This window comes from Tenrec ecaudatus, chromosome 3 (assembly GCF_050624435.1).
Source record: "Tenrec ecaudatus isolate mTenEca1 chromosome 3, mTenEca1.hap1, whole genome shotgun sequence".
NCBI lineage: Eukaryota > Metazoa > Chordata > Mammalia > Afrosoricida > Tenrecidae > Tenrec > Tenrec ecaudatus.
Window position 1 is genome coordinate 87,329,588 of NC_134532.1, and position 27,618 is coordinate 87,357,205.

The following is a 27,618-nucleotide window of genomic DNA, read 5'->3' on the forward strand; positions in this document are numbered from 1 at the left end:
CTTGCCTATGTCAAGAAATTGAATGCAGTTACCTGGCCAACTGACTAGACTCAAAACAATGCGTACATTGTAAAACAAGATCATTAATATCACATTCAAGTAAAAAGTTTCTGAAAAGCATTCAAAACTGATTGCAGTGCTATATTGACAGGAAACCTCCAGCGATTCAGGCTGGATTCAGAAGAGAACATGGGACAATGGATATCATAGGGATGTCAGATGGATCTTTGTTGAAAGCAAAGAACTCCAGAAAGATGTTTAGTTGTGTTTTGTTGACTATTGAAAGGAATTGCATTGTCTATTTAAAGGATTGTGGGATCACATCAAACTATAGATGGCTTGAGAAGAATGGGAATTCCAGCTCACTGAATTGTGCGTATGCAGAACCTACCCATGGTTCAAGAGGCTGTGTACAGAGCACAAGGTCGTACCACACGGTTCAAAATCAGGAAACACATACATCGGAGTTGTATCCTTTTGCCATGCGTACTGCTCCTGTATGCTGATTAAATATATGAAAAAGAACGCAGTCTCATTATTGGAGGAAGTGTTGTTAAGATCCTGCTAGAGGAAGATGATACAAACTTGCTTGCTGAAAGTGAGGAGAACTGGAAACACTTGCTGATTAAGATACAGGATCCTAGTGTTTAATGTGGATCACCGATAAATGTAAAGAAAACCCAATCCTCACAATGGAGCCAATAGGTAACAATAAGATAAATGGAGAAAAGATTGAAGTTGTCAAGGATTTCATCTTGCTTTTCACCATAATTAATGTTCATGGAAGCAAGAGTCAAGAGATCAAAGAACACATTTCATCAGGTACATCTACCTAATGCAGAATTCCTCTGTAAAGCATTTCAAAGGACTCTGTAATTGACTCGACTCATGCTATTTGGGACTCACCTCATACACATGTGAAAGTTGGACAGTGAAAAAGGAAGACAGAACATGAAGCCCTGCCTTTGAATGATGGTTCTGGTGAACGATTTGGAAAGTGTCATGTGCTGCCTTTAGAAACACAAGCAAGTCTGTCTGAAAAGCACTCTAGTATCAAGGAGACTTTGTCTCACATATTTTGGACGCATTTTGAGGAGAGAGCAATCCCTTGGGAAAAGGCATCATGCTTTGTAAAGTAGGCAGTGGAAAAGAGGAAGAACCTGGACAAGATGCATTGACACAGTGGTTACAGAAATGGGTCCAAACATAAGTGTGAATGAAAGGAGGGCATAGCACTTGGCGTTGTGTCCATAGCGCAGGTGGACATAGTGTCACGATGGGTTGGAACCATTTCGAGGTACCTAGCAACAACAATGAGGTTGCTAATCATGGATTGTTGACCAAGTTTCTTTCAATGCCTCCCTGACCATAGCTGAGTGCTTTAGGCTGCCTGCATGTATCTGGAAGGCCCAAGGCTACATCTTGCAAAACAGATCAATGTCTGTTTCTCTGGAAGTCCACAGTGCTTTCCACATTCTGAACAAACACCGGAATTCACAGGTACCTGTTCTACCTAGGTCTTCCTGACTCGTTGTTCAATTTTCACTTGGACAGAAAGCATGAGGCAGGTGCATCTAAATAGTCAAAGTGACATACTTGCTTTTTAATAGTTTAAGGGTCTTGTGCAGCAGATTTTCCAAGTGTAATACATTTGATATGTTGACTGCTGTTCCTATGAGCATTGATCATGGATCCAAGTAAACAAAGTCCTTGACATCTTCGATATTTTCTCCATTTATTACGATGCTGTTTATAAGCTCAGTTGTGAGGATGTTTGTTTTTTTCACATTGAGTAGCAATCTATACTGGAAGCTGCAAGCCTCAATAAGAGGTCTAAAGTAAAATCCTATTCTTCTCTGTCCCTCATAACATTTTTTATTCTTAATGTGAACTTGCTGCGATGAATAGCTATACCTGCTTTATTTTTGTACTTTATTTTTATTCATGTTGCCTAATGCACATAATATGCCACAATTATGCTTTATATAGCAATACTGTATTTAAATATTAATCAGAATGACACAAGAGTGATGAGATGTAGTGAATAAAGTTTACATGAGAACAAATATACTATGAGAGATGGAGGCATTACGTATGACTTAAGAATTACTCCAGCTGAGACTATGTAATCCCCAATGTGTATTCACCAAAGGGGAAAAAACTTTGCTACATGTGACACAAAAGCCTATAGATGTGAGGGGAAAATAAATAAATTTACAAATAGAGGTGAATATTTCAACACTTCGCAAAGATATAAAAGATCTACAAAGAACACTATTAAAAAGCAGAATTGAATGAACATCTGGAAAGCACCACCTAGTCTTTGCACGATAACATCATTTTACAAGTCTCTACGTTCATATGAAGTGCATTGTCTGCGCAAAAGCTGGGCAGTTAATCAGGAAGACTCGTAAAGAAAGCATGCATACAAATGATGATGTTGATGAAGAATATTAAACACACCAAGGATTGTCATAAGCCACTCAAAACTGAATATAGCCAGAATCTCCACCTGAGGCATTTATAGTGATATTTCATTTCACAGACTTGGAAATGTTATAGCCAGGGTTAAGTCTCTGGAGAAGGATATCAGTCTTGGTAAAGTAGTGCAAAAGAATAAGATTTTAATGAGAGTATTCCTTTGGTGACTTTAATAAGAGACTGAAGCATAATGACAATTGTAAGCGTGGTGCAATACTGGGGCACATTTCCTCTGTCCATAGGATCACTATGAATCAAAAGTGATAAGATGGTTCCTAACAAAAACAGAGCACAATGAAATCATTCAAACAGAGCAGGGTTACCCAGTGTGGTTAAAATGAGGAAATGTTTGTAAAGGCTATAACCTTCCATGATACTTATTCAATCTGTGTGCTGAGTAAAGAATCTGAGGAGCTGACCTATATTAAAAAGAATACAGCATCAGGATTTGAAGAAGTCTCATTAACAATCTGCATTATGCAGATGAAACAACCATGCTACATCTTGCTAAAAGTGAAGAGATTTTGAAGCACTTTCTAATTAAGAGCAAAGGTTACAGCCTTCACTGTGAATTACACCTTAACATAGAGAAAACAAAAATTCTCTCATCTGGACCAATAAGCAACTGCTTTGATCTGTAGCAACAAAAGAGGAGAAGAGGTGAAATGAAAGCTCTCTTCCAACACTGCCTGGGCTCTGAAACTTGAGCTAATCCCACAAAGATAATGGCACCCCTTAGATGGCATAATTGTGGGAGGTGGACCCACCCGGCTGGAGGGTAAAGTCAGTGAGGAGTGAACTTGATTGAATTAGTACAGGGAAAATCTCATGGAAGAATCTGAACACTTCAACTGTGGGCAGCCTTAGGCCTCAAAGAAAGATAGCCTGCTTGTTTGCTCACCCTGCCTGGTGAGCCACTGGTCCCAGGGAGGGAGTAAATTTAAAGAGACCCTAAGTACTGCTTTGATATTCAGATTTAGTAAAAGCCACTCAAGTGGGTGGGCATATTCTTGGATATTGTCTCCTCTCTCCCTGCATGACTTGGTGTTCCTTCTTAAAAACACAGAGCCCACCCTTGAGGTCAGGACCTTAGCAGCAAATAGTTTTCAACACTTTGCTGTCCTAAACCCCTGCGCAGAATAGGCTATTTCCAAATGACCTAGTCATGGAAGCCAGAGTGCAGAAACCCAATCAGAGGAAAGTGTATTAACAACTTGTGATGTACAGATTGCAAAGCTTGCTGAAAGTGACGAGGATTTAAAGCATTTGATGAGGAAGAGCAAGGATTTCAGCCTTCAGTATGGATCATAGCTTAATATAAAAAGGAGCAAAATCCTCAGAACTGGATCAGTCTAATATCATGATAAACAGAGAAAAGATCAAAGCATCAAGGATTTTGTCTTGCTTTGATCCTTAGTCAATGCTCATGGAAGCAGCAGTCAAGTGATCAAAGGGAGCATTAAATCAGGTAAATCGGATGCACAAGACCTCTTTACAGTATTGACAAACAATGCTGTTACTTTGAGAACTGAGGTGTACCTGACCCAAGACATTGTGTTTTGAATTGCTTCATATACCCGTGAAGTTTGGACATTGAATAAGGAAGACTGAAGAACAATTGATGCCTTTGAATTGCGGGGCTGGAAACAGGTATGAGTATTGAGGGTACCTTGAAGTGCTAAAATGACAAACAAAGAAGTTTGGCTGGAACGCTCCTTAGACTAGGCAAGGATGGCGAGGCTTCATCTCATGTTTTGGACCTGTTGTCAGGAGAGACCAGTCCCTGGAGAAGGACATCATGTTTGGTAAATTAGCTAGGAAAGCCCTCAACAAGAAGAATTGACACAAGTGCAAAAACGGGCTCAAGCATAGTAGCAATTGTGAAGATGGCACAGGACACGACCCTATTTGGTTTGGTTGTGCACAGGGTCACCTCGGGGCAACTACATCCAGAGTAACCTGTACCTAGAAGAAGACTTAGTAATTGGTTAAATAGAAGGTCAAGGTAAAAGAAGAGCCACATGAATTGGCACAGTGGTCATATCAATGGTCTCAAAAGTAGCAATGATTTAGAGTATCATGGGCATCAATTTAAAACATATAAATATAAAATAATTATCAAGAAAGAAAAAAGGAAATATGGGATTTGTGATTAGGCAACACGTTATTCAATTTAACATGAAATCACTATGTATATAAACCAAGAACACTGATATCGTACATCTTATTAAATTAAAACTTTTGCTTTGCTTTTTACCTTTACTGCTAAGAGGATGAAATGCAAGGTAAGAAATTGTATTTACAACTAACTATTAAATCCTCAAAATAAGATTTCCAAGGCTAATTAAAAAATACACAAAAATATGAATAGCTATTTCACCTATGGAAGTTTATGTGAAAAGATATTAAATATCCATTGCAGAATTTTCAGTTGCACAACAGAATTAATTCTGCAAAATATAATTAATATAATTTCATTAACTCTTACACTTGAAAACATAATTGATAAATGTTGCTATATGTCATACAGGTGATATATGTATAGTTCTAATTTTAATGATTAACAATAAATGCTGCTGAGGATGGAGATAAAGTGAATCACTTATGTATTGCTAGTGGGAGCATCTGTGCCAGGGTTTCACTGCGGGACCTTTATCTCACATCAATGATGACCTATGCTAATAGAAACCTGGGATACTAGAGCTTTAAAGGGTTGTGGCAACTTGAAGAAAGTAGACATGTGACCTAAAGATGTAACATGAGGGATCATTAGTTCAATGTAAATGTTTTTTTGCATCGAGTATATCAATACTGAGGTTACTTGGTGGCCCAGTGGCTGTTCTTCTCAACAAACAGTACCCAGGTACTTTGGAGGAGAAAGAGAACTATGCCTGCTTCTATAAAATGTGCAGCCTAGAAAACCCTACGAAAGAATTGTATTCTTTCTACAAGGTCACTATGAGTCAACATTGACTAATTGGCAGTGGGTTTTATATCAATGTCAATATTTTGATTATGAGATTTCAATGTAATTATCAATGAGAAAGATTTTGTGAAAACTATCGGGAATCATCCGTCTTATTATTGCATGTAAATGTTCAATGAACTCATAATTTTATTAAAAAGGTCAATTAAGAATTTTTTAATTGGTGAGAGACTACTTCAAGTGTATCACTAGCTGTAAAAATAATACCTTAGTCAGTTTTCATTCACTCTTACTTAGGAAAAATTAGAATGAAATTATTGCTTCAGTTTTTCATAAGTATGTGTATGTATGTGTGTTTAAAACCTAGTCACATAGCAACAGAGGTTAAAAGATGAAGCAGATAATTAAAAGTAGAAAGTGTGTAATGAGTAAACCACATAACTATAGAAACATAAATAGAAAAGAAATGATTGATACTTGTTTTTTAAAAAAAAATGCTTGAGTTAATTACTTATTCAGATCAGCGTATGGTAATTTTTATTTGTCAGTAAAAATCAATCAACCTCCACTTGGGGGAAAATGTTGGACTATTTTGGATCATCAGTATGATTCAAGTAGCATTCTATTTTAGAAATGTCATTTTAAAGATGTTTTGATATTTATGATTTAAACATTTAATTATGGTTGAGGTTAAATAAAAAGAATGAGAGCACATTTTGACTTGCAAAGTGTATAGTTGACTAAGCATTCATCAGGCCATTCCGTAGTTAAGGAGTCAATCTACAATTTTTCTCCTTTTTGTTTCTTCAATTCGGGAGAAGTGTACTTTACAGTTAAATCTAACACATGCTGGATTCAAATCATGGCATTTTCAATTGCTTCATAGGTATGCGGAAGCTGGTCTTTCTGGAAGACTGGAAAATGAATGATACCTTTGAATTATAGTGTTGGCAAAGAGTATTGGAAATGCCCTGGAGTATCAAAGGAGCAAATAAATACATCCTGAAGGAAATACAAGCCAGAATACTCTGTAGAAAGATGGATGGCAAGACTTCATCTCACATATTTGGACGTGTGACCAGAAGGAATGAGTCCCCGTAGAAGGACATCATTCTTGGTGGAGGGTCAGTGAGAAGAAGCAAGACCCAAAGGAGATGAACTGATAAGAGTAACTACAACAAAATGTCAATTATGAAGGTGGTGCTTAACAGGCAGCGTTTTGTTCTGTTACTATGAGTTGAAGCTAACTTGACCCCACCGAACACCAAGTGGAGGCACTTGCTGATGAAGATTAAGGATTGCAGACTTCAGTAGGGATTACAACTCAATCTAAAGACCAAAATTCTCACAACTGGACCATTAAGTAACATCCCGATAAATGAGGAAAAAGTTGGACCTGTCAAGGATTTTGTCTTGCTTGGATCCATATTAATGCTTATGGGTGTATCAGTCAAGAGCTCAAAAACCAGATTGCATTTGGGTAAATGTGATACACAAGACTTCTTCAGAGTATTCAAAAGCAATAGGGTTCCTTGGAGGACTAAAGAACATCCCATTTTCAGTTGCCTCATATGCATGTGAGTGTTGGACACTGGATAAAGAAGAACACAGAAAAAATCAATGTATTCAAATTGTGGTGCCAAAGAAGCTCATTGAAGGTACCACGGACTGCAAAAGGGACAGACAGATCTGTATTGGAAGTGTGGCCAGAGTGCTCCATAGAGACTATGGACATATCATCAGAGAGTCACAGGTTCCCTGTCACTTGTGTCGTATAAGGTCTCTATGAGTTAACATAGAGCCAACGTCAGTGAGAGTTTTTGTGATTGTTTGCTGCATATTAGACAATTTATATGCGATGTTCCATTTCGTTTGATAAAAATTCAGATCTTAGCAAATAACTGGCCTGATTTTCCAAATATGGAAAAGGCTCAAATGAGCAACTACTCCTCAGAAAATTACTTTCTAATTTTTTCTTCCATATAGTCTCCACACTAACACAATGGGGAAAAAAACAATACCCATCTCATTATGTTTTAAATTTTTAAATATATATGGTATGATCTCCAGTATAAGCCAACCCATCAGCCAAGACACCTTATTTTACCACAAAAACAGCATTAAAAATGTGCTGGAAAAACTTGGCTTATACACGCATGCACATGGTAATAAATGCTACATATATCATAACGCATATAATGTGTTTTATATTTGGAATACATATACATTTGAAATACTTTAATTTTAGTGCATTGAAGGGAATAGTCACTAAAGATGTGACAATCCACCCATTATAGGCAGCAGACTATTCTACTTTGCTTCATACACAGAAATAAGCGAGGAATCTGTGTGGAAGGGATGCTAGATCAGGAGCCAGAGCATACCCAAGTTACTAAATATATCTTTATAGATATATGTTCCCTGAAGGTCAACTTTACATCTTCCATCAAAATATCTACGATGTGTACAGAAATAAGTTAAGATTTAGGTTTCTAAGTAAAGAAAAATGGCAGAGCAATTTCTAATAAGTCATTGACAAAAATGGTGTTTTGCCATTGATGATCAAATTAAAAGTAAACACTGTCTTGGAAACATATTAAGATAATACCACATATTTAAACTTCCTGAAATTCCAATAGAAGATTCTGAAAACCTTAAAATTACATTAGGAGTACTAAAAAACTCCCCTGGAATCATTACTAATGCAAAAGCTATTAGACATATGACTGGATTTCAAGACAGATAACCAAACTGAATTCATTCTTTTTCTATCAAAAAATCAAAGCTAGTCAGCTCAACAACCCCTGACAATGCAAGCACTTTCAGAGATTACTTAATGGGATTGTGTGAGAATGGCCTTCAGAGGACTGGTGCTTACCGAAAACACAAAATTTCTGAATTAAAAATGCATCTATAGGCCCATCTTATTTATGCTGATATTTTAAATATTTAATTAAGTATAGATAATGTAAACAAGTGGTGAAATATATTTTAAGATTCTTGAACCTGGATCTCTGATTACTAATATCTTACATGGTCTGTTGCAATTTAATATTATAACATGGTAACATGCAGCTTATTTATGCTATTGTGTTTTTCCCCCAAAAGATAGGTAACTAGTGTGTCCCTTTTTGACCTAAACAAAAATTTGAAATGACTATGTTTAATGCCATAAAATAATGTGTGCATAATTACAGAGGGTGAATTATATATGAGTAAATATTTCAATCACAATTAACTTTTAGTTTTATGATTTGTACCATAATTAAAATGTTTTTCATGAAATTTTATAGAATATGCTGTGAAGTGAATGCTATGCTGTGATATGAAATCTGAATTAATATCAGGGACAGTCTCTATGATAAGTAATACGATTTTAAAACTATATATTATAATGAACTTTTCATGCCTTTCAAAGTGGTTCAAAGTAGTTCAAACAAAATATTTTAAAGTAGTTTTAATCATATAATTAGAGAACTGTATATGTTACTTGTCTAATGCAACTAACAAGACTCGAAATGGTATTGTTACTTATTCTCTCTTCTCTCTGGAAAATTCATACTGCGCCGTCCTTGTGCTTAATTCTCATAGAAGGTACTACAATGGGATTGGCACGAGGAATATTTTCAATAATGTGAATTGTTTTCATATCCTATTTATAGAACATGGAGCATGACTATTAACCACCAGGTCAGCAGCTGGAAATCACCAGGCACACCACTCGAGAAAGACAAGGCTTTCTACACCCTATAAAGGCTTGACTTACCAGTCTCAGAAACCCACAAGACCAGGCATACCCTCACCTATAAGGTCAATGTGATTTGAGAACAACTCTAGGGCAGTAAGATTTTTGTGGTGGTGGTGGTGATTTATAGACCATACAAGCACACTGAATAGTTTAATTATACTGAATATTACTGTCATATGGCCACAAAGCAATAATGAAAATAACACTTCACACATCAAATGAAAACACGCATACAAAATAAAACCATACCTTTCAGCAGAAAGCTGGATATTTACTTTTAGGTAAACATAAACCTTAAAATGCCAAAGTGCATTGCTGGCTGCATTAAATGTCATTTCTTGTAATTGTAGTGATTCATTATTATTCCTTTCTTAAAATCTTTAAGATAAAGTCACGAATCAGAAAGATGTCGAGGAGGCCATTGCACTGTGCAAATCATTAAAAGTTCTTGAGGGATTGAACCTATGTCCTTGACTTCCTTAAAACCAGAACCCAAACGCTGTAATAACAGGACATATATCACCATTGTACAAAGTTATGTCAGCTATTGTTTCTTATAAGACCTTACAAGAATTCATTTCTTACTTCATATTCCCTCCAAGTCTCTGAATTTAATAACACAACTGAAGAATATTAAAATAGCATAATTGCTCTTAATTCTGGTAAGCATTATATAGCATTAATATTTTTGTTTTCTTCTAAAAGTACCAACTGCTGCTTATCGTAGGTAATTGCTCTCCTTCAATTGTCTTCATTGTCTTACTTTACAATGAAATGAGAGGTGCTATTTTTCTAATGTTCTTCTAACATACTGCTTCATACTTGTCATACTAATTTCATCCTTTCATTGCCCTACATCAAAAAACTTTTTTATCTGTTGGGTTCATGAACTTATTTACTTCCAATCATCTCTCCTAACTCCCTTTATTTTTCATTTTAAGCAATTAAGCTAAGAAATAAAGCAAAAATGGAAAACTGACACAGACCATTATTTGGCTAGCCAGACTCCCAGACAACAAGCTTGTACAAACAAAATAAGTTTGCTTACTAAAAAGATTATCAATTAAATTTTATATTGATACATTTTTGAAACCATATAAAAGAATTCTATATTATTGTTAATAAAAAATAGGACACAGTTTCCACCGAGGTCTCTCCCATAACACATAGTATTTAAGATGAACCCATAAAATAAGCATGATCCAATCGTCTAATAATAATAATTTCCATTCTCAATTAGAGCCATTCATAGTAAAAGTGAGGGTGGGATTGTAAGGTTTGCCATCCTAATTTGTATAATTGAGCATGGCTTTACTAAAGTTTACTTTCATAACTACCAGAAGCATCCCATAAACAGCTATCGGCTCAGAAAGCACAGGGGTCCTATGAGTTTGGTCCTACGGGGTTGCTGTGCTCTGGCAACAACTCCACGGTGTGAGTTTGTTTGGAAAATAAGTAGCACTGTTGTGTGAATTTGTCTCCAAGATTCATTTTACCTAGTTGATAGAATTTTATGAATTCTAACCAATGAACTCTATTCCATTATAAACACATACTACCATTTACTTAACGATTCTACTGATAACGAGCACCTGGATTGCTTCCCGGCTCTCTATGTAGCACACATGATTAATACACTCAGGTACTAACCAGAAGGTTGGACGTTTGAGAGCTGCAGCAGGTTTCTCAGAAGAAACTCGTGGGAATATACTCATAAGAAACCACCCACGGAAAACCTGTGGATTAGAGTTCTATTCTGTCACACCTGGGGTCGTGATGAGTCCCAAGTGATTAGATGGCAATTAGTAATTAGTAGATTGTTTTGTCATGCTTGCTATCACAAACAAACGATGAACTCATGCACAGGGATTTCTTTAGTGCTAAATCATTGTTGGGCAAACTTTGAAAGGATGGGATACCCTCTAGGATTTCTGTAATTGTACAAGCGCTACAATTACTTACACTTTAAAACTACTGCACAACCTCTAGAATTCCAAAATGCTGAAAAACAGTCATATTCAGTGTTATTCTGCTTGGTTGTATATTTTTAAATGTCACCTATGAACAAATACACAATTCATTATATTTATGCTTTGAGAATGTAAATAAATTTAGGTATTTTTCCATCATCTTGATTAGGTTTACAATGTGTCCTTATCTTAGAAAGAGTAAAAGGATTTTCAAAAAAGTCCATTTGAAATATAGTAAAACCCACTTATAGACCATATGAATATGTACCAATTAAAATAAAGCAGTTTACTACTAACACTCTATAACCATCCTTTTAAAAGGCTTATGAAGTGACCAAAGAAAAATATATTGAGTTGAAAAATTACATTGAAACTCTGCGCTCTGTATACTATTTGAAATGCATTTATCTTTTCCCAAAATCTTGCCGTACAAGTATTAGAAGGTCTTATAAATCCATGATCACTCTCAAAAATTGCATTTGCAATTTAAATTAATATAATCCGAATTTAAATGGGAAAATATTCAATTTTTCTTTTAACAAAATTTCCTTATTAACAGTTATAACACTATGGAATAGTTTCCTATTTAGGGGAAATAAATCATGTAATTGGCTCACATTTATCTGAATATTAAATTACAAAAACTTCTGTTATAATTCTGATGAAATATTTCATGGGGCATATGGAATGCATTTATAGGAATATCTAACGATATGTGAGTAAAAGAAAATCATTTGTGATGCTGAAAAACAGTTATATTTAGTATTATTTTGCTTAGATATAAATTTCTAAAGGTCACCCATTAACTAATGCACAATTCATCAAGTTCATGTTTTTAGAATGTAAATAAATTTAAGTAATTCCCCTAATCTAGATTAAATTAACCCCCAACTAAAAATGTAATTATATGATATTGCTCTAGCACCCATATCTTCAGCAATTTCCTCTGAGGGCAAGTATTAATTAGGGCCAGGCTATTAGGACTGATTGTTATTAGAGTAGGTCTATGCTTAAGTATGAACCCAAAATTTTGTTTTCTGGTTTTGCTTTGTATATAAATTATATATAGATGAAATCTAAGATACATAAATATCTAGAGATAGTAATTGAATTAATGCTTTCCTGTGAGCATGGCAGGTAAGGTTGGGGAAAGTAGGGAGGAAAAAATAATGAATACAAGAAAGAAAAAAGTTTCTAAAATTGGTAAACCATGCTAATTTCAATATTTCTTGATAACACCATAATTCAAATGCATATATTCTTCTCCAGTTTTCCTTATTCATTGTCCAACTTTCACATGTAAATAAGGTAATTGAAAATTCCATGGCTTGGGTCAGGTGCATCTTAGTCCTTAAAGTAACATCCTTGCTTGCAGCACTTTACAAATCTCTTGGCTAGGGATATAGCCAATGCAATGCTACCCTTGATCTCTTGACTGAAGCTTCCATGAGCACATCTTGTGGATCCAAGCAAGGTGAAATTCTTAACAGCTTATCTTGTCTCCTTTTAAAACAATGATAACAGTTCAGTTGTGAGGATTTTTATTTTCTTAACATTGAGTTTTAAGAAACCCTTGTGTAGTGGTTAAACATTGGGCTGCTAACTGCAAGATAACTGCTTGAAACCAAAGATTAATAAACTGACATATGAGAAATAGATAATCTGTTCCACAGTTAGACCCTGGCCTCATTTTGATGAATGATATCTGTCCTCTCAACAGTCTTCTCTTGCAGATGTAGTCAATTTGGTTTCTGAAAATATTCACTTACATAATCATGATTTATGTTGTTAAAAAAAGATATTGCATTGAAAATGTAGTTTCTTACACAAAATTCTGCCAGGTGATCTCCAATTATTTTCTTCTTACAAAGTCTGTATTTTTCCCTATCGTTCCTTCCTCTTTGTTTCCTTTTTTTTTTCCATTTTAATCATTGTCAATGGTTGTCAGCTGTCTTGATTGTACACTTGCTCAATACGAATGAAGGCTTTGGTATAGTCTTCAATTTCTTCATCATTAGCTTTAGTAACTTGTACATAAGTTTGAATAACATTTCTAATAACTGGATTTCCTTGCATGTGGTTAGATACCATCCTATCACAGATAGCACTGTACTTTGAGACAGATCTTGAAATGCCCTTTAAAAATGAAAGCATTGACATTCTTCTTGAATCCGTCATTGCCAGCATAGTAAACCATATGACTGCCTGGGGCAAAATGGTCAATACTGATCCATTTCAGCTCACTAATGCCTACTATATCAATCATTGTGTGTTCTATTTCATTTTAAAGACTTTCATAGATCCATATTTCATATAATCCAATTTACAGTTATTAATAGATGTTTTCAGCTTTGTCTTCTCTTTTTGAGTCATGTCTCATCAGCAAATGAAGGTTCCAAATATTTTACTCTCTTAGGCTTTATCCCATCTATACATTTTTTATTTCTTGTCATTTTACATGCTTTTGTGAGGGAGCGCTGTTTTTTTCACTCAGTTTCACTTAGATTCTTTCATTTTGAATTTGTGGCTCTATGATTTCAGGAGGCATACTGAAATTTTATTTACACTGACAAATAACCGAGATGGAGACTTATTGTTAGGTGCTATGGCATCAATTCTAAGCCTTAGCACCCCATGTGCGCAGAGTGGAACTGTTGCCTTTCCAAGGAAAGGATATGTTAGAAGTGTATCACTAAACCTAACTTCTGAAGTATTTCTAAGTGGGATGGAATGGTCAACATCTTAGTTGTCAAGCACTGAATTGATTGCAGCATACGTAAAGGAATAATCCGGGGGAAACTGTATCCATAGGCTGAAGAATAAACTCAGCAAATGAGAAAACATGTTTTCCATATAGTTATAATGATCACAGAGTCAAATCTATAAATACCCAAAACTAGAAATCTAAACTCACTGCCATTGGGTCAATTCTGACTTGACCTTATAGGACAGGGTTACACAGCACGAGTTTCTGAGATTGAAACTATTTATGAGAGTCGAAAGCCTTGTCCTTCTCCTGTGGAGGGGAATGGTGGTTCTGAATTATGAGCTTACTGTTAGCAGCCCAATGTGTAACCGCTAAACAGTAGGGCTCCCAGAATATATATATAGAGAACTACTATAAAATAGTAAAAGAAATTCAGTCAACCTGATAGAGAAATGAAGACAATACTTGAACTGACAATTCACTGAAGTGGATTTCTAAGATTATTAAAAAATGCATAACTTCCTTATGCATTTTGGTTGTCGTTGAATTGGTTCTAATTCATAACATCTCCAATTCATAACATCTCAACTACCACAGAGGTATTTGTTTCTCAATTTTGCTGTAAATCTTTATGGAACAGCTTCCCAAATCTTTATCTTGTGGTGCTGCTGGGTAGGTTTAAACTGCCAACTTTTTGATTAACAGCCAAGCATTTAAACATGGGGCTGTGATGATTTATTTCATTAGTCATTAGGGACATGAAAATCAAATCAGCTTTCTTCACCAAATTTGTACCAATTTTGTCTTCAGCAATCATGCAGGGAAGGTGAGCATCATAGAATGACAGGTTGTATTTTATCCTTATGCTCAATTTCAGACTCAAAAAATATCAATGCATTATTTTTTGTTCTCCCATGTTGCTCATTTTCTCCAATTTGTCCTATATTTTTAAAAATAATTTTTGTCATGTGGTGAAGAAAGCTGATGGTGTCCAGCTATTAAAAGATATAGCATCTGGTGTCTTAAAGCCTTGAAGATAAACAAGCGGTCATTTAGCTCAGAAGCAACAAAACCCACATGGAAGAAGCACACAAGCCTGTGTGATCATGAGGTGCTGAAAGGAACAGGTATCGGGCTTCAATGAACAAAAGTTCATATCATTGTGAATGAGGGGCAGTGCACAGTGGGGACCCAGCTACCATCTGTAGGCAACTAGACACCCCCTTACAGAAGGATAACATGGAGGAGACAAGTCTGTCAGGGTGCAGTATAGCAACGATGAAACATACAACCTTCCTCTAGTTCTTAAATGATTCATCGCCTCACCCCCACCCCCACTATCATGATCCCTACTCTACCTTACAAATCTGGCTAGCCCAGAGGATGTATGCTTGTACAGATAGGAACTGGAAACGCAGGGAATCCAGGACAGATAAACCCCTCAGGACTAGTGATGAGAGTGGTATATGGGGAGGGTGAAGGGAAGGTGGGGTAGAAAGGGGGAACCTATTACAAGGATCTAGATTTAACTCCCTCTATCAGGGACAGACAACAGAAAAGTAGGTGAAGGGAGACATCGGACAATGTAAGACCTGACAAAATAATAATAATTTATAAATTATCAAGGGGGTTTCTATTCCCATAAAGATTTACAGTCTCTGAAAACCACAGAGGTGTTCTATCCTGCCATTACTATGAATCTGTATCAACAGGAGTGCAGTGAGTGTTTGTTCGCTTGTATAGTAGCTCCAGTGTTGTGATGGACTACGCACTGAACTGTTAACCATAATAGTTGTGGCTTAAACCTATCCGAAGTTCTGTGGAAGAAATAGGAACCTGCAAAGCCCTGCAAATAGTCAAAGCCTCAGAAACTCAAAAGGCCAGTTCTACCTTGTCCTTTGGATCATTAGGAATTTAAATTCTCTCTATGGGGGTGAGCATATTTGCACTCACTTTTTTTGCCTACTTTTTCTTTCATTTTTTCATGTATCTCTAGTGCCTTAAATAATGCCCAGTATGTAGGAGTTGCTTACATATTATCAATTAATGAATAAAATTCAATAAATAGAATATGAAAATTTTTACTTAGATAGTAAGGTCTTTTTTTGGTTGGTATTTCATGAGTTTCTAATTAAGGTACAGAGTTTAATTAGAATAAAATACTCAATTGAAACGGGGGTGGGTGTCAATAACTATTGGATGGATGAAGAAAAGCATGTTGCAAAATACCACAGGTATGCTTTGTGTAAGTAGTACATAGCTCAACTTGTCGAGATAATGAACTTTCCGCTATTTCCCCCCTGAGTCAGTCTGGTAGACCTCACAAAGAACTAAAAGGCTCTGTATTGAACACATTTTAGATCTTTCTTAAATACATGTTGGGTTTGATATTGGGACCTGACCAACGTATAAGAATGTTTCTACACATTGAAATGTCCTATAATATCAATCACATCTTTATTAATAATATGTTCTTAAATTGAGACATTTAATAAAGGGGAATGGGTAAAAAAGTAGTTATAGAACCATAAAAATCTTTATTAAACTTAAATGTGAAACTAATAAGTTCCTTTTTAATTAGTTTATTTTTGACAGTTTCACAGATAATCAGACCAAATATCATACATTTCAATAGATCAATTATATTTATGAGTTATGAAACTTTCACCGTAACAATTCCAGTATATTCCTTCTTCCTGTACACATGTTGCCAGTCTCTCCTATCATGTCCCTAAAAATCTATTAATCCAGTTGTTGTTTCTATAGGTTTACTTAATCTAGATATTGTATACAGAAAATCATATGACATCTTGACAGAATAAAAACAAATTATTGAAAAACAAAGAAAATGGCCTCTCCCATCTCTGGTCCATTGCTAGAGGGGTTTCACCAGAGGTTAAATCCGCATGGGGAATCCTGCAATTGGATCCGGAGCTTTCACTGTTGTCCACAGCCTTCTACAACCTGGTGTTTAGATTTTAAGCTCTAATACCATTCCCTTACCCAAGTTTGATTTTTATGATTAACAATTCTTGGATCACACATGTGGGTGTGTTTCACCTGTGCTGACTTAGCCAATATCTCACTTAGATGGCTGCATGTTTTAAGATAAGCCTTTAACACCCAAGACATTATTCTTTTCTTATAGCTTGGCACCATCTGATTTTTCACCAGGCTTTGCTGCAGCACCAAAACATTCAGTGATCGCTTTATGAGGGTGGATATTGAGCAGGTTCTTGTCATAAGAACGAATTGTTCTTAGGTGGGGCATATGATTAAGTGCAAGTTCAAACTCCATTGATATATCTATATTTCCTATATGCCCATGGAACACATTAAAACATTATTATTTTATTGAAGGCTATTATAAATTATTTCCATGGGAAATATGGTAGTTCTATTTATAGTACCATAAATTAAGCTACTTGCATAAATTTTTTAACTGTCTAGAAAAGAAAGCATATTTGTATGAAAAACAAAAGCTCACTTCCATTGAATCAATTCCAAGTTATAGTGATCCTGTAGAACAGAGAAAGACTGCTCCTGTGAGTTTTTGAGACACTAACTCTTTACAGAAGTCCAGTCTTTCTCCCACAGAGTGGTCAGTGGCCCTGAGGTTAGTAGTTCTATCATAACCACGATGCCACTATGGAGTGTTGATTTGTACAGATTCACAACTTAGGTGACTGGGCATTATTCACACTTACAGTGAGGGTGGATATAGGGAAAATCTTTCATTAATTCTCTCTCACAAAGACAAAGATGATGTGAAAATTGCAGATCTATGGTACAGTTGAGTTGTCACATGCTTGGCAAGCATTTAAACCTAAGTCTGATGACTCCCACATCAACATCCTGGTGACGGTGGTTGTCAGCTGCTTCCCATGTGGGTGCATTTCAGCCTTCGGCATATGGGAGTATTTGTTTCCTTAATATGGTAGTGATGTGTCTAAAGTAAAGTCCAGTTTGCTTAGCGGGAGTTCGAAATCAAATCCTTCCAGTGCGGTCCATGAGATATGTTGTGTAGCTCAACATGACCGAGTCTGAAATCTTAGATATCTATAGTACTTTTTCTGGACATATCTTATATTTTGATCTATGCACACATTGGGATGGTGTTTTCATCTCATTAACCCTTTCCTAAAAGTGTCTGCACACTTCCGTTTGCACAAAGTCAAAAAGGCAGAGTTAGCATCCTCAAGGGATTTATGCATGTTTCTTTTTTCCACCTGTGAGTTTTGGAAGTAAATATAAATAATAAGAGAAAAGATCAAGGGCATAGGGTGAATTTACTATGGTTTTTTGATGCAATTCTTATAGGATATGTCCTGTTACTTTCAGAGAATGAGTAAACCTGTTTATGTGATGTTAAAAAATATTTCTGCAACTTTTTAAAACTTTTATTCAGCAATGGAGTTCTCAATTTTGGAGAGCTTCTTCATAACAAGCCCACAAGATAGCAATATGTACTTCAAGATAATCCTTGAAGATTGTCCATGTGGAATGCAAAAATCAGTCGCCATAACCCTCAAAGTTGAACCCTCTGCCTTGAATTTCATTTGCCCAGCTTATCATTTCAGAATCCACAGGCATTATAGGACCTTTATTTTAAGGTACCCTAATGAGACTATAATAAATATATTACTGAGCAGTTTTGTCTGTAGGTGTCCATTGGTCACAGGACATGCTTAAGCATGTTTTATTTAAAACAAATGTGTGCATGTCTAAATCTTATAACCACCATAGCAATACTTTCTGACTTACCCTCATGTATTTCAATACTCAATTTTATAAAAAAAAAATATCCTAGCAGGCATGTTTACAAAGAGTGTCATTGTCTATAAATTAGATGATTTAGAAATATAGAGTTTTTCTAGTCCTATAGCATAATAACTATGACCAATAATAGTTTTCTTCCAAAGAGGAAATTACTGTGTTTTCAACTGTGGTTTCATTGTACTTTTAAGAATGGACTATTGCCAGGTTGCTCTGTGTAATTACTGTTACAGTATTACACCTTTAAATTGTTCATGAATTTAAAATTAGTTAATTCACAATCTAATAATTAAAACAGTATTTTCATAAGTAAAATAATTATCATATAATATAAATATAATATGCATGTAAATGCATTCCATATATAATATGGTAGAGTAGATCTGACAAGATATAACATTTTATAACAATTTGATAGTCATTCAGTAAGCAATATGTTTCTTTTATACTAAAATAATTAGTCTATGTAACAAGTATCATAAAATACAAGGTAAAATAAGTTATGACTTCAAGGTTAAAAAAGCAACAATAGTTTGTTGTTCCAATTTGGTTTTATATAAAATATTCTATTAATTTTTAAATTGGGTGGCTCTAAATATATTCTAATAACCTTTTCTTGTCAAAAAACTTTCACACTTCTCATATTTGATTTTTCATAAAAGGGAGTTTGCTTTAAATATTCAGAACAATTTTATCAGTTTCATATCTTATAATATCTGTTACCTTAAGTACAAGAATACTAGTCAAAATAAAACCTTTTGACAATTTTTCTTATTGATATTTGGAAACATTTATATTTTCTGACTCAGTGAATTTCCAAGAAGAGTTGAATAACCACAATCTCTGAAATTCTACATTATAAGCAAAATAACACCAGATATGTCAAAAGCACTCCGTAATAAAAAATTGAATAAAGAATTGGAGAAATAAATACTAAGACACAATTTTATTATAAATAAGTGTAACCTACAATAAAAAAGAATGAACATAGGACCGGTTGAGAGAGTAGATATCATAAGTTAAAAGAGTAACAGAAAGATCTATAAATTAACATTAAAAAGAATATTTTCATATAACATAAATAACCATGAAATTATAGAGCTATATATTTACCAAGAACTAAAACAATTCAAATAATGTAAATCATATCTCCCTATACCTGTGTGTGTGTGTGTGTGTGTGTGTGTGTGTGTGTGTGTGAGAGAGAGAGAGAGAGAGAGTCTGTGTGTTTGTATATGTATCAAATACTAGGAGGCAGGTCTATCAATTTTTAAAAATCTATAAATAAATGGGTGGTGAATAGCATGGAGAATAATGCAAAGCAGTTGTAGATAGGTTATCAAGTCAGTTCCACCTCATGGAGATCCTATATCCAATGAAGGAAGCTCTGCTTGCACACTTTCACAGCTCTTGCTATATTTGCCTCCACCATTGCATCCACTGTGTCCACAGAACACCTTTAAGTTCGACACCATTTTCACAATTATTCTTATGTGTGAACCCATTTTGTATAATGCCAATTCATCTTGTTTGGGTTCTTCTTTTTCTTTGCCTCACTACTTTAACGTATGGACTGTCCTTTTCCCAGATCTTGTCTCTTGATAACATGGCCAAAGTATATGAAAAGAAGTCTCCCATCTTTGCTTCTTGGGAGCATTCTGGCTGCTCTTCTTTCAAAATAAATTTGATTATACATACAGCAGTCCTTGGTACTTCCTTTATCTTTGCCAACACCATAATTCGGTTGTATGTGCTTTTCTATAGACTTCTTTATTTATTGTCCATATTTCTTGTGCATATGAGATGACCATGGCTTGGGTCAAGATCACCTTTTTCCTCAGAGTGACAGCCTGGTTCTTTAAAACTCTCAAGAGCTCTTGTGCAGAAGATTTAGCCAATGCAATACAATTGATTTCTTAACAACAGCTTAAAAGAATTGTGGCCACAAACTTAAGTAAAATGAAAACTTGATAATTTTAATCTTTCCTACATATATCATGAGTTATTTTAGTCCAACTGTGAAGATTTTGGTTTTGTTTACATTGAGTTGAAATTCATGAGGAAGAAATCAGTATTCAAGTTTTTCAGCAAGTGGCTCATGTTCTCCTTACTTTCAGGAAGCATGGCTACTTCTCTGTATATCACAGGTTATTGATAAGCCTTCTTTCAATCTTGGTATACACCTTTCTTGAATTTACATCAGGACAACTTCCTTTTTTCTCTTCAAACCATTGCCTTTTGATCCACATAAAGATTCTGCAAACACACATGGAAAAGTTCTGGCATTCCCATTCTTCTCAATGTGATTAATAATTTGTATGATACAATCAATTATATGCAGTATCATATAAATATAAATGGGTATTTTTGTTTATTTGTTTATTTTTATCACAAATGGCAGGATGTTGATACATTAATGAAAAGTAAATACAGCAAAAGTAATATAAAAGAAGACTTGAGTTGAGAAATATCCCAGTATATGTGGGAGAAAAAAGAATATTTAACACAAAAGAAAAGTGTAGCCTTTTATAGAAGAACAGGTGTTTTAGCTAAATAAAGAGTTTTCAAATGGCAAAGTAAAAATATAATGTATAAAAACAAGTAATGATACAAGAATATTCTTGTATATTTAAAAAGACAGATAGAAATAATCATCAAGGAAAAGTAAAAACTTATGGCATTTCCATGTAGCATTGAATAACCTGTGGAGATTAACGGTCATAAATGAAATAATGAAATAGTCATCATTACCATATTAATTTACTGTTATCTCTGTAACTATTAAGCTACAGAATTGTATTCACAGATTAGAGATTTGAATTTACTTGAATTCAAGGCTGTGGTTTAGCTAAGTTTATATGATTAAGTTAAAAGAAATAAAAAATAAAAGAGTGTTATGTGAAGAGATAAAATTATAATGCTGACTATTGGTGATCCTGAAATTAAGGGACTTCAGTTCATGAGATAGTCAAAGCAAACTTTTTAAAAAATTAACATAAAATTATCATATGATTGTCATGTTAAAATGGTCAATGAATAGTCATTGAAAATATAACCTTGATAATAGAAGCAGTTGGGAATTGCATAATAAAATTAATTCTTCATTACAAATACAAATATTTTTTAACAATATGTTGATATGGTTAGGTGATATCTAGTCAGTTCTTATTCCCAACAGAATGAAACACTGCCCAGTCCTGAGCCGTCCTCAAAATTGTTGCTATGATTGAGCTCATTGTGGCAGCCACAGTGCCAATTCCTTCCACTTTACCAAACATGATGTCTTTCTCCAGAAACTGGTCTCTCCTGACAATACATCCAAGTATGTAAGAGTAACTCTCACTGTCCTTGCCTGTATGGAGCACCCAGGCCGTATTTTGAAGGAAAAAATCCTAACTGAATTACAGACATTAAGCCCAAACAAGGATCCAGGGATTTATGGAATGCCTATGGAACTATTTCAATAGCTGTAGCAATACCAGATGCCCTCACTGGTATATGCCAAGATATTTGGAAGTCAGCCACCTAGCTATCAACTTGAAAAGAACAAATTGTTTTCCCATTCTAAAGAAGGATGACCCAATAGAATGTGGAAATTACTGATTAATATTCTTACTATCACATGCAAACACAAAGTTCCTAATAATATTTAAATGACCATTGTATAATAACAACAGGGAGCTACCAGAAATTCGATTTGGATTCTGAAGAGAACATGGAATGAGGGATATCAGGGTTGACTTCAGATAGATTGTCACTGAAATCAAAGTATATCAAAATAATGTATACTTTTGTTTTATTGACTGCAAAGGAATTCAACGTTATGGATTCTAAAAACTATGAGCAACATTGAAACAAATAATTCTGGAACATTTAATTGTGCTCAGGCAGAACCTGTGAATGAACCCTCATTCAAAAAAAGCAAGTGAATATTCCTTAAGTTAAAATCAACAAAGGTGAACATCAAGGTTGTATTCTTTCACCATACATATTCATTCTATCTTCAGATTAAATAATCTGGGTATTTGGATTACACAAAGTAGAACTTGGTATAAAGACTAGAGGAGGGCTTATTAATAACCATTCAGATGATGAAACTAAATTGTTGAAAGTGAAATGAAGAGGACCTGAATACTGGCAGCTAAAATATGATGAGTGCAGCCTCCAATATGTATTTCAACTCAATGCAAACTGAACTAAAATCTTTACAACTGGACCAGTAGACACCATGATGATAAACATAAACAAGATTGTGCAACTCTTCTTCATGTGATTGAGCTACTGAATTATATGGTATGTGAATTAGCTGTCTATAAAACTGTTGAAAATGAATTTATGAAGGATTTCACTTTACATAGATCCACAATCAATGCTTATGGTAAAAGGAGTAAATATTATACCAATTATTGCAAAGAGCAAATATGCAAAAGGTTTTCAAGAGAAAATAGGTTACTTTCAAGATTAAGATGGACTTAATCTAAGCACTGATTTTCAATTGCTTCATGTACACATGAAATATGTTCAATGAAAAAGAAAGATTAGAGAAGATTAAATGCATTTGAATTATGGTATCTGTAAACAATTTTGAAAGCACCATGGATTCAGGGGAAAAAATATTTTTTGAAGAATTACAGTCATAATGTTCTTTAGAGTTGAGGATGGAAAACTTATCTACTTGGGGCATTGTGTTAGGCAGGGTTCTCTAGAGAGATAAAATCAGATTGCTAATAATAACATTTATTTATTTATTTATACAGATAGATATATTATAACATAAGAAATGAACAGTTAAATTATATACAGATAGATAGATATATAATACAATAAATAAACAGCTAAATTATAAAGCAATACAAATGGCTCAGTGCAACTCAATCCCGTGATAGAGTTGTGAAACACTGGTAGTCCTTCAAGTCTTCAGGGCTGCTAGGTAGTCCTCTGTAGAGAGATTCAGGCCATCTCAAGGCAGGTCACCAACAGTCAGGTGACCAACAATCATTCCCCAGCTCGAGATGTAAATTCCAATTGTGTGGCAAAGCAGGTCTTGAAGGAACCTCAAATTACAGCGACACAGGTTAGGTGTCCCACAGGTAGTGTAGCTTGCAAATTGATGCACAGAACAAGCAAGGTAGCCTCACATGGTCCAATGATCAAAGAGCAAGAGACAAGAAAAGCGAGGCTCACTGTGCCATTTACATCTCCACCCTTCAATTAATCCCACATGTGTCTATCGGCCAGGCTGGCACAATAAACTAACTACCTCAGGCATGTTAGCAGGTGAGACTAGTTCCTGGCAGGGGAAAACATGCCTTATAAAAAGAGGAAGGCCCTCAATAGGCTGGATTGGCACAGTGGATGTACAGTGGGCTCAAACCTACCAACAATTGAAAGGATGCTGTAGGATTGGACATAAAGTCTCTCTGAGTCAGTTCACTTGATGATACCTAACAACAGATCTGTTTCAGCTCACTAATGCCTATGACATTTCCAACTTTCCTACAGTCAAATGTGTGTACCTTTGTTGTTCTTACTATTAGTGAATGTTTGCAGCTGTTTTGTTTCTCACATTTGAGTCTTTTTCTATTAGGAAATTAATGTTGCACAAGGTTGACTCTAATTTGAAGACATAACTCCTTCACATACATATTGTGTGTGCCTCTAAAACTGAGATTTTCACCTTTCGGCACTAATTCGGTTGATATTCATAAAATCTTATGTTTCTAATTTGCCAGACTTAGGACATCAATTCCTTCTCTTTAATTTGGTTTTAGTTTTCCTGTGAAAGAAACACTGATAGGTGTCACAAAAAGCGATGGATGATCTTTTCAATATTTAAAATCCCAGTATCATAGCTTTCAGTATCACAGTAACATGGAAGTCACCACAAACTAAAAGATGAATGGTGTTAAGTTAGAGGCCAGGAAAAATAAATGAAGCACTCAATTAGATGAACTAATATTCTGAACAATAGTCTTCAGAACACCAGCAATTATGGAAATTTTACAAGAATGGACATTTATTTTGGTTATTAATTATGTTGTCATGGTTAGTAGTCAATATGGCATCAATTAACATCATATTTAGGGACACCTACTGCATAACACCTCTTTAGATTGTTGAAAAGCAAGGGTGTGATTTTGAGGATTAAGGTGTGCCTGACGCAAGCCTTGATATTTTCCATTGTTTCATATGCATGTGAAAATTGCACACTGATAATGAAGATTGAAGATTAATTGATGTATCTGATTTGTAGTTCTGGAAAGAATATTGTAAGTACCATGGATTACTCAAGGGAAGAAAAGGTCTGTCTTGGAAGACACATGGCCAAAATGCTGCTAGGAGGCTAGGGTGGAGACACTCTTGCATACTTTGGGCATATTGTCAGGAAAGACCAATCCCTGGAGAAGGATATCAAGCTTGGTAAAGTAGAGAGGGAGTAAAAAATAGGAAGACCATCAAGAAGAAGCACTGGCATAGTGGCTGCCATGATAGACTCCAGCATAGTTACCTTTTGGAGAATTACTCGGGTCTGGGCAGTGTTTCATTCTTTGTGCGTAAGTCACTATGGATTAGAACTCACTAAATGTCACCTTACACCACCACCACCACTACCATCACCACCACCACCACCAGTATTTACTACTTACTAATAACAATGCCAAGTATAAGACCATTTAAGGCATTGACTGAAATAGAGAACATAATAAGATTATTATTATTTTTAAGGGATGAAAAAAACCCTGAGTCTCCAGAAATATAGAGATACATTGCAGTATAGAACTTTTCCTAAAATGTATTACTGAAGTATGGATTTAAAAATTATAGTGAATTATCATCTTGAAGGAATAAAGGGGATTAATATGACTGTAGATTGTTGAAATAAAAAGTAAAATGATGGACATATTTATGTTGATGTAAAATTCGAACTGTACCTCGTTAAGAGGGAATTCCGAGAAAATGGTCTGGAAACTGATATCAAGTTTAAAACAGCCTGAGAAGTGATTTCCAGGTCATGGGGCTTGGAGGAGTGAAAAATATAACACAGCATGAAGAAGATTTCATAAGGGAATAGAAGCAACAGTTTTCTGGTAGAACAGAAAGGGGTAGATAACATGTAAAGAACAGTTAAGTATTGGAAAGATAAACGGCCAATTTTCAGCACTGGAGGCACCAAGACCAGATAGCAGTGATGTCCAGACAAAGGATAAACAAACTGTTTTGAGTATTTGGGTTCTAGGATGAAAGATTATTTTGACAGCAAGTGAATGCCATTATTCAGAAATTGTAAAAATTTATTTTAATATAGATTCACAAACAGCCATGTTTTATTATTGTACTTTTTATTGCTGACAAGAATGATACACATGACTACTAGGTGGCTAAATTAAAATTTAATACTAAATTTATCTGATTCCAAAGGTTATTCTTCTCCAACCTTGTATACATGCAGTAATTCAAGAGAATATGTTAGCAAGTAGCAGAAACTCAGTCAAGAAAAGAAATAGACTTAAAAGAATGTAACTGAGCAGAGAAAATGAGATTGCAGGTATGAAGGTGGTTTCCATGAAAATAAATTCCAGTGTAACTCAAGTACAAGGTAATAGGTCTGGAAGTAAGCTGTCAAGACCTTAGGACTAACAAAAACATTCTTTAAAAATATTTGAGGACTCACTTCATGATGTCAAAGTTTTCTAGAATTACAGTAATAAATACTGTGCAATACTTGCTTAAGGGAAATAGTACCCATGAAATTGAATGTACAGTTTAGAATTAAACTCATATTTGTGGAATGCTTTTGATAGTGGTATCAAGATCATGCAATGTGGAGGTGGCTAGTATTCAGCCAAGGGTGCTGGTAAAACTAGGGATCTACATGCAAAAGAATGAAATTTAATTTTACCTTATTCCCACTCAAAATATATCTTTTCACAGACTTACTATTAAAAGTATACTATGTAAGATGTGGAAAAAATAATCTATAATTTATCATGGGTTCATGAGGGAGGAAAGGTTAGGGAGGGAGGGTAAATAAATGGGGAGCAGATATCAGGGACTCAAATGGGAAGAGAATGCTTTCAAAATGATGATGGCACATATGTACAAATGTGCTTGACACACTGGAAGAATGTATGGATTGTGATAAGAGATGTAAGAGACCCCAATAAAAGTATTTTGGGGGCCTAAGTGGAGAGCAAATGTTTTGCGAATGATGAGGGCAATGAATGTAATAAGAGTTGCATGAGCCCCTAATTAAAAAAAATTAAGTATACACAACAAAAAAAGAATTTATTTGAAATCAACTCAAATCCTAGGCTTACAATACATCATATATACTTGAGTATTAGCCGACCCGAATATCAGTTGAGGCACATAATTTTACCACACAAGCTGCATAAAATGTGCTGAAAAAGCTCAGGTTATACACGAGTATATATGTAAGCAGAGCTGGAAGTTGCATTCATCCATAGCTCAACTTTATGTACAAATCCTACAATAAATAATATAAAGATCTAAAATGTTTCCTTTTCAGTCAATTTTATTTCAGATTCTCGCCACTTTACATTAATAAGCATTCTACTGACGAGATTTCTTCACTAATTTTAGGTAAAAACATTTGAAAAATAAGTTTGAATTACCATGTAAAATTTTGCTTATAACTAAGAAATCAGTGTGATTCTCTGCCTCCTCAAGCCTATTAGCAAGGTCTGCCAATTTGTCACTGGATTTTGTTATTTCATCCCTTACCTTTTGGATTTCCCTTTGGTGCATTGCGTTTATCTCGTCTATCATTTCATCTTTTTTACAGCATTGCTTCCTTCATATGACTTTATGACTTCAAGCAGCATTTTGAAAATTTCTTTATGTTGCAGGACTATATCTGCTTCTTCTATGTACATCGTTAGGTTCATGACTTCTTCTGGCTTTGTCTTCTGTTTTTCCTGCTTTTTCGTTTAAGTTGTAAGAACGGGTTTTTGTTTATGTGTTGTTTTAGGGGAGCCTGAGTCAAAGA